Below are 9,904 nucleotides of genomic sequence, written 5' to 3'. Positions count from 1 at the left end.
AGTCAGTCTTCTCACGACATCCAGAAATCCCATCGCCACAGTCCTGCGTCGAAGAGTGCAAGCTGCAAAGGAGGGCCATTGTAGCTGCATCCGCTGCAGAGCCAGGCTTGGAGAGCATTCCTACAGGTAAACCACTGACTTAGCCTGCCAAGGGACGTGGGACACGAACTAATGCAGGGCGATCCACTGTGCTTACTAGGAATTGTTAGTTCAGTGATAAAGAAATTATAAATTGTTGATCTGAGCTGCCGAATGAAACCGTTGATAACATATGTGCACCTTAGCCTAATCCTGTCCCGATCAATAGAAGGGTGAGGACGGTGGTAGCTGGAATGTTGGCCCTTGCGTGAAAAGAGGATGATTACTGGGATGGAAGGGGTTCCAACTCCTCACAATAGAATACAGCAGTGGTTCCCAACCTGTGGTCCGGGGACCCCTGGGGGTCCGCGAAGCCTTCTCAGGGGGTCCACGAGAGCCTAGAAAATGACAAAATAATAATAAATAGACAAATTAGGTCTCCAGCTTCCAGTAATGACTCAGGCGAGGGTTCCCAGATGTCAATGACGATTCAGTGGGGGTCCCTGGGTTCCATTAATGTTAAAGTGGGGGTCCACAGAAATCAAAAGGTTGGGAACCACTGGAATACAGAATTCTGCAGCTATGTATTCATATTCGGTGAGGTCTGCCCTATTGAGAGGTGCTGTGGGATTACGTCTTTTCTTTTTCATAAAGACTAGCACTGGGCTGGACAACACCTGAATTGTATATTAGTTGATTGTTGAGTTCTAAGCGCTTAACCCCCACTATGTCTCTGAGACGCCTAAGACTGCTCGCCCTTGCTACCCTGAAGGTCAAGTGCTGAAGTGGTTGTACTCGGACCAGTTTGCAGAGCCATAGTAGGACAGGCCCAAGGACACCAGTGACAAACTACCTCAAACATCACAAGTGGTAACCAACAGCTCGTATTCCCTACTGTCCCCCACTGATGGGGTGGATGGGTCTGACTTAAGGTCGTATATCTTCTTCACAGACCTCTCCAGGAAAATCATCACATTATTTTTTTCAGGAATATAAATCTCAAGATCTGCCATCTCATATTTAGGAAATCCAAATCCTCCTCTTTTGCAAGCAGCTGATCAGGACTAAGGAACGCTTTGGTCCATAGTGACCACTATATATTTCTTAATTTTCTCACTTAACTCATTTTGCTGTTTTTATTGGCTTATGCAGTTCCACCCCAGAACACAGAAATGAGGGATCCCCAAAGGCCTCTTATCTCGTGGCAAACCCAAAGGTCACCTTGACGGGAACTTTCTTAAAATGTTGGAGCGGAGAAGCAGCAACGAATGATATGTTCATCACCAGCCCTGAGGCTAAATGTCCGAGAAGCAGAACAGTCACCGCCCTTCCCCCGTCCAATCCCAGCAGGCGTTCTTCCTTGTTTGCGGAGCAGGCTCCCTCCATGCATAACCGCGCTCATCATCTGCAAGGTCACCGCTCTGCTTTTCACCCCCTCCCCCCTGTGGCATCAAAATCAATAATCTGTGCGCTGAGCTGGAGCAAGACTAGAGACACTGCATCGCACAAAGCTTGGAAGGCGCAACAAATATAGCAACAAATACATAGCTGCCAAGGTTTCAGATTGCCATGTGCGACATTTTCATAATTTCAGTGTAATTATGAGTGACATTTCAATGACTGCGAGTGACACTTTCTTGCAAGCCAAATCAAGTAAGGAAGATGAGAGAACCATATAAATATCGTAATATATAGAGAATCCTATACCTCCCGTTGTACACCAGCGCCACCTTGTGGCCTTTGATAAACACTACTCGAAGCCTACTTAGCAAAGTGAGAAACTGGAAGAAGGTTTTACTGCACTTCATGACTTGCATGACAATTTCAGGCATAGCGGTAATGTGGGGAAATGACCGGAAATGCATTATTCTAACGCAACATGCGTGACACTTGGCAGGGCTTCAAGTAGCATGCCTAGTCGTTCCTTTTCTGCCCCTCATTCACTGTGCATCCATTTATTGTGTATGTTTGAGAAATACACACTGCCTATAGGCACCTGAAAGCCCTGTGCCTTTCTGTCTTCCTCTTTTGGCTACATCTCAGCCCGCTTTCTGTTCAAAGTCACCCATGTCTGTCCATCCTTTCTAACTGTTCTCATTCCATGTGTCTCCTTTTTAGGGTTAAGCGCGTGTGCAAGCGCTCTGCCCCCTTTTGTAATCTCTCTGTGGGCTTTTAACTACACCCATGTCACGCCCATCAGTTTGGTTGGTTCGTGGGCTTGCCTTTTAAAATTCGCTTGATTTCATTAGTGAAAGACATGCATTAGTGAAAGACATGCATTGGTCATGCCTTTTCCAGTCTTTAGCTATCCTCTACAGCACCGGTAAACTACTGAAAAAATCTGAGGCTCTGTGTTTCCCGAATGGCTTCTGCACTACTTTTTCTTTTTATTTCCTACGCAGCGCGATCTCGCTGAGAAGTAGTCAAGCGCTTTGCATGAGATCGACCCTGTTACATGGATAATTGTACTTTTGCTGGTTCCATGGAGAATTCTACTTTTGCCGGTTACATGGATAATTGCACTTTTGCCGATACATTTCACTGCGAGTGAACTTCTGTTTCCTTTTTTGTGTCTCCTTCACGCTAATGGTGACCGTCGGCTCACATATGTGAAACTGTTTTACTTTTCATTATCAGTTTATGTGGCAAGAAAAGTCAGGTTAGGAGTTTACAAGGCTAATAGCTCTAACTCGAGCAAATGCAAAACCCATTGGAAATGCTTGTTTCTATATTGCCTTCCTGCCTGTGCTTCTTACTACTTTGTTCAGTTTTCTTTCTCTGGATTACGACAGGCCCGGCTTTAGCGCTGGTGACACGAGGTGCAAGGGTCTTTCTGGTGGTTCCCCCCTACCCCGGATGACCTCTTTCTCCATGGATTCCCTCTCTACCACCCTCCAGCAGTGGCCTTCATCTCTCCATAGCTCCTCTCTGACATACATTTCATGATTTTCTAGTGCTACTCAGTTCTGTGATCTGCATGGTACACGTTCTTTGCAGCAGCCACATTAACCCTCTGTGCTACTATGAGGAGTCAAAGCTCCCATTAGACAAAATTCCAATCTCTCACCAGCATGAGCCTTAATCACCAGAGTTATCTTGATATTTTTATTGTTGTCTGAACACTGCTGGACACAAGGAAGTTCAAGTGCTTTTAAACCAGGAGGTTATTTTTAAACACTGCGCCCACTCTAAACTCAGCGCCTGTTGCAGCTGCACTGGTCGTACCGCCCTACAGATGGCCTTGGATTAACAGATAGCTCCACGCTGCCAGGGAAACATGATTTTATTAACCCCTTCTCTCTGCATTCCATGTGGCTCTTTTTTCCGTCATTGTCTTCCTAACGTGTCTCTTACCACTTGTTTAATTTTTTCTGTCCCAGGATTACGAGTGGCCATTACATCCAGTCCTGTGCGTAACCCCTGTGAATCAAATGTATCAGGTTCATTATCCCAGTTGTCGTAGCTACAAAGTGGTCCCGTGTCATGTACTTAGCCAGGTCTAACTCTTGCAGTATTGCCCAGTTAGCAAGGTGCTTTGTGGGACTTGTAGTTTCGTTCCTACGATTGTAATTATAGCCTCTAAAATTGCAGCAAGTTGTCGGCTAAAAAGCAGCAAGTGACTGAAAGCCTCATACGTGAGATGAGACACCTTCGAAGCCATGATTGGCTCATATCTGTCAAGCAACCCCATCTCATGAGTGAGGTTAGAACTGGCCTTTGGACAACGGGACTTTGATTTTGGATTAAAGAGCTAGGATTGGCTCAGGCCACAGTGTAATACAGCACGCAGGTCCGACTGAAATGTACCCAGGTCACAATTGCAAAAAAAAAAAATCCAAGATTTGAAGCCTGCTGTTTCCACGCATGTTTGTAGGAATTAGTTGTTCACTGCTGTCGGAGTCTTCGCACTCTGTGTTCCTGAACAAGCACCCTTCCCTGATCAGCATTTCCGCAGACTTCTCGTGCCATCAGCAGAGCGGAAATGCATTACATAACGCCGCTATGGAAATACAGTTGTGCACTGTGGGGCAATCCTGCTGCAGTGCAAGGTATGCCAGGCACTAGCTGCCAGGCGCCCATTACACGATTCTGCAATCCTACCACCGTTCAACGAAATCTGTGCTGCGCAGCTCCACCCGCCGCCCTCTTACGTCCCCTGTAATCTGTGCGCTCCTCTACTATGTACAGCACGGTAACGAGACAAGGCCGCAGCTGTCGCAGCAGAGGGCCCCTGGCGCCGATACCCAGCAGCCCCCGCGACGGGCTTTTTTTTCTTTTTCTTTCAATGGAGTCGAGTCATTGAGGCCTGTGAGACGCAGGGCACGCGTGTGACGTGAGTGTCTGATGGGGGGGGGGCACAGGTGACCACCCGTCCGTAAATTTCACGGACTGTCCATAATTTCGCCCTGCCCTCCGTTGTCCTGATGAAAGCTTTAACGGACGGCATTTGTCCGTAATTTTAGCCTTTCACCTAAAGGGCAGCGGAGGCAGGGCGAAATTATGGGCAGAGGAGTTTCCCCAGCTGGGCTGGAAGGCAGGGAGTCTCCTGTGCTCTGAGGGAGGGGCAGACGGATAAGAATCAGACCTTCTTGCCAGGGGGTCTCCTTCCCTAAAGACATGCAAATGTGCCCAACTGGTAAATCTGCAAATACAAAGGGGCTTGAAAACCTGCATTGACTTTACTAAAAGGAGCCACTTGAAGTTTTCTGGTGGCAAAGATATTTCTTTCAGAGAGGTATTGTAATGGTGTTCCAAGGTGAGCTGTGGAGTGTGTAGTTTTAATGGAGTGTTATAACATTTTTTTAGCACTAGGTATAAACTGTATATTATTCAAATCTGTATTTGAGCAACGCTTTTTTTAAAATGTAACCGAAATGTATTTGCTCATTTTGTAGCAGCCTTTATTATAATGTAATTGTATTTTTTACAGTTCTTTCAGGTACCTCGGTACCTCATAGTACTAACAAACATTGGCAAAGCCAGTTGGTCTCATCTACCAAAGAGTTATTGGCTTTGCTAATGTGTTTTAGCCATTAGCCATGTTATACACCAGAGTAGCTGCTGTTCAGCATGGCTTAAAGCTAGTGGCATATTGGTGTGGAGTGGAGTAGAGTAGCATAGGAGCAGTGGCGTAGAGCCCAGTGGTGCAAAGTACAGTGCAGTGGGGTACAGTGCAGTTGTTTAGAGTGCGTTAGCGTAGATTGCAGTGGTTTAGAGTGCAGTGGCATGGAGTGGCATGGGACAGAGTGGCGTAGAGTGGAGTAGAGTGGCATACAATAGAGTGGCAGAGAGAGCAGTAGTGTAGAGTGGTGCAGTGGCATAGATTGCAGAGTAGACTCGCGTTGCAGGGAGTGCAGTGGCGTAGTGTAGAGTGGTGCAGAATAGGGCAAAGTGCTGTAGAGTGGAGTGATACAGAGTAGAGTGGCATAGAGTGCAGTGGCATAGAATGCAGTAGTACATAGTTCATTGGTACATAGTTCATTGGTGTATAGTACGCTGGTGGAGAGTGCAACACTGCAGAGTAGAGTGTCAGTGCAGTGATGTTTTGTGGAGTAGAGTGGCACAGAGCAGTGGCGTAGAGTACAGTGGTACAGAGTAGAGGGCAGTGGCGTGCAGTTGTTTAGAGTGCATTGGCGCAGAGTGCAGTGGCATGGGGTAGAGTTACATAGAGTGCAGTGGAGTAGAGTGGCATACAATAGAGTAGCAGAGAGTGCAGTAATGCAGAGTGGTGCAGTGTCATAGAGTGCAGAGTAGACTCATGTGGCATAGAGTGGAGTATTGTAGAGTGGTGTAGAGTATAGTGCCTAGAGTGCAGTGACAGAGTAGAGTGGTGTAGAGTGCAGAGTAGAGTGTCAGTGCAGTGGTGTAGAGTGGTACAGAGAACAGTGGCATAGAGTACAGTGGTGCATAGTAAAGGGCAGTGCAGTTGTTTAGAGTACACTGGTGTAGAGTGCAGTTGCATAGAGTGGCATTGGGCAGAGTAGAGTGGCATAGAATGCAGTGGAATAGAGTATATTGGTGCAAAATGCAGTAGTACAGAGCAGAGTGGTGCAGAGTATAGTGGCTGCCAGAGCAGTGTTGCAGAGTGTCAGCTTGCAGTGGTGTAGAGTGCATTGAACTAGAGTGCAGTGGTCAGAGTGGTATAGAGTACAGTGGCGTAGAATAGATTGTTTCAGAGTAGAGTGCAGTTGCGTGGAGAGGTGCAGGGTAGAGTGCAGTGGCATAGATTGCAGTGGCACAGAGTGCAGTGGCATAAAGTAGATTATTTCACAGTAGAGTGAGGTGGTTTAGAGTGGAGAAGTGCAGGTTAGAGTGGAGTTGCATAAAGTGGCATAGAGTGTGATGGCATAGAGTAAAGTAGTGTAGGGTGCCGTGGCATAGAGTGCAGAGGTGCAGAGTAGATTAGAATGGTGTACAGTGTATTGATGTAGAGTGCAGGGGAATAGAGTTGAGTGTTACAGAGTAAAATGCATTAGCATAGAGTGTATTAGCTTAGAGTGCAGTGGCGTACAGTGCAGCGTTGCAGAGTGGCAGAGAGTGGAGTTGTGCGGATTAGATTGGTGTTGCCTAGACTGGAGTGGTATGGCGTGCAGACGAGCAGAGCGCAGTGGTGTAGAGAGGCGTAAGTGCAGTGGCTTAGAGTAGTACAGAGTAGAGTAGAGAGGCATAGTGTGAAATAGCAGAGAGCAGTGGCATAATGTGGAGTGGTTCTGAATGGAGAAGAGTGCAGTGGCATGGAGTGGCGTAAAGTGGAGTGATACAGAGTAGGGTGCAGTGGTGTGGAGTGGTGCAGAGTGGAGTGGAGCGTGCATGGTGTGGTAACACACTGCCATTACAGACAACACATTTTTTATTGAAATGACCATTACATTTGCACAGATATACAGTTTTTCGAATCAAACTATATTGTGCAGAGACGATGATGTGTGGAAATTGCATCACCTAATGCAATGCGAGAGAGTGGGAGCAGCTGACCCCGTAGCCGTCGTGGCACGCAGGATAAGAAAACAAGCATTGGCAAAGGCAATAGGTCTCGCCTTTGGACCTGATGGTGTGCATCAATGCTAAAATGGAACCACAGCCAAAGAAAATGTTCAATGATGCAGTGGCTTTGTCCTTTTGTAGGTGCGCATACAACGATTTCGCCCGTTTACAAAATGACGAAACTTTTTATTTTTATTTTTATTTACTGGTCTGAATCGGAATGTTTTTTGGTTTTTTTTAAGGCGCAAATGCATTTTTTTCTAAAGCAGGTAAGGGGTAGCAACACGGATGATGGTGGCAGGAGCAAAATGGAGGGTGAAGGTCTGAAACAACAGGGTGTGGTTTGGGGGGGATGGGGTGAGGGAGAAGTACAAGGTTGACAAAGCAACGGGGTGAAGGGCGAGTACCATACAGAGCGGGGTGCGGGGAAGCGCACAGGCTAGAGAGCAACACTGAGTATGGCAGAATGTGACTGAGAAGTACATCAGAGAGACAGCTGGAAAACACATACTCTCTCATGGAGAACTTAACCAAAAAGAAAAAAAAGTAGTGTTTGAAAAGTAAGTAGTATACGGACATAATTAACAAGGCAATGGTCAAGGGGAGGGACAAACCCAAGAAGAGGAAGGAAAGCCCACACATGCTAACAAATAAAAAACAGACAAATGAGTGACAATAAAGTCAACCAATGATTTGTAGTGTGCATTATAAGCTGACAATAGGCATTTTTCAGGCACACATCTTGCTCTGTCTGATTTGCAAGACATAAAATGACGTCCAAGTGTTTGTCTCCCCTTTTAAAGGGAAAAAAGCATGGTCCGCGTGTCCCAACATGGCCGGCAGTTATGTACAACCATTGGACTTCAGTTCTTCTGGCTGCTTCCATTTTAGGTGCCTGCTCAGTATTGCCCAGTTACCTACTGATAATCTTCATTATCCCTAGTCCTGGAATTCCTCATCACATTCATTATCACTATGTCTCTCTATCGCAGTCCCAGGTATTACTTTTGAGTATCCAAAGTCAAACTGGCCTTCAAATACAAGAGGCAATTAAACTAATAATTAACTATGTAACACCCTTAATTAGTGAAAATGAGATTGGGTTTCAGAAAACAATACAGAATTCTAAACCTCTTCACCAAGAGTGACCTTCTGGTTCAATGTGTCTAATCAATAATGTTTGACAAAAGTATTCAGGGAGACCCAAGGGACCGCTCTATGTTTTTCAATCAAGGGTGCTCCCTGACATTCAACCCGGAGGTTAGCCACCCCCAAGATGATCTACCCTGATTTGCTCCCGGATAGCAATATTAGAAAGGGAATAAACCATGGAATTAGTAGAACAGATTCAGCTGCTAATGGTCAGGTGAGAGGCTTTATCTTCCTGATTAGAGTTTCCATAAGTCATCAACAAATGACCAGTCTTCCTGAAAGTCTTAGATGTCTATAGTTAGGGAATCAGAGATTGTGAAATACAGGCAGTACAGACTCCGGCCCTTATAACAAGATGGGACCCAGAATAGGCCTGCTTGACAGAGGAGTCAGTCTTTTTATCTGTCTGTTTCTTAAGAATGATTTCTTATGCCTCGGATGTAGATCCAACCAAGCTGGCTACGAGGGAATCCGCAGCTTCTGAATCAGGCATTGTTTTACCAGAGGATAGTGATTAAACGTATATTTTGGTATGTCAGTCTTATCCAGGTCCTTCCATTCTCTGGAAAACGCGTCACCATTATGCTTTCAATGAGAAGATCAAGGGTAGGAGCCTTCTGAAATTTCCTGAGAACAGGATCTGTAGAAGTGCTGGGTACTTCATCAACAGAAAATCCCATATTCACCTTAATTTCCCCAAAACTTCAGATAATATGCCTCTCTCAATATATTTCTCTCTTTGGTCAGAGGGGCCAGGATCTATAATACTCTAGTCAAAACTAAATGTAACAGTCTGATGCATTAGCACAACCACGTTTGGACAAGGGAAGAGGTTTTTTGTAAGGCTTTTGTTCTCGCCCTTGCAGTACTAATAACTTTCTCTAGGGCAGGGTCCACCTTCTCACTCCTGCTTGTCTTGGAGTGAGGGGGAGAGGATTGTGCAGAGGCAGATGAGGATTTTACATACTTCTTCTATCCAGAATGTTTGCCAATACCCTTACACTAAAACATTAGAAATATCCAAGCAGGTACTGCAGTACTTACCGTAGTGGGGCGTCACATAAAGAACAAGCATTTGCAATGCATCGGGTCTCGTGTTTGCTCGAGTTAGAGCTATTAGCATTGTAAATTCCTAACTAGGCTTTTCTTGCCACATAAATTGAAAATGATAAGTAAAACAGTTGACATATGCAAGCCGATTCAAAGCACCACGGTCACCATGAGCGCGAAGGAGAGACACAAAGGGGAAAAGGTTTGCTCGCAGTCCAACGTATCAGCAATAGAGCAATTATCCATGTAACAGGCTCGATGTCCAAGGAGGATACAAAACTGCCCCAAGGAAGGACAAACGTAAACCATTTACCAATGATAAAGGATTTTTGAAAGGCAAGTTCAGAAACGAATGACAGTGATAGACGTGTGGTGGGCATGGTTAAAAGCCCACACATAACTTACAACACGTCAGAACGCTTGCACGCTTGACCTAAAAAGAGAGGCGCAAAAAAGAAGGCCCACCAGTCTACAAGATGACCAAGGGCGTAACTTGGTCAGTAAGATTTGGGGGTTTGTGAGCATCTGATTTTGCAACAATCACACTGGCATATAATGTTATAAAACACTATAGGACAAGCAGGTGCATGAGAGGGGCTAAAGAGGGAGTGGAAATGGCGATAAATGGGGATTGGTAGGG

This window comes from Pleurodeles waltl, chromosome 7 (genome assembly GCF_031143425.1).
Source record: "Pleurodeles waltl isolate 20211129_DDA chromosome 7, aPleWal1.hap1.20221129, whole genome shotgun sequence".
Taxonomy (NCBI): Eukaryota; Metazoa; Chordata; class Amphibia; order Caudata; family Salamandridae; genus Pleurodeles; species Pleurodeles waltl.
Note: the sequence above shows the minus strand (reverse complement) of the source record.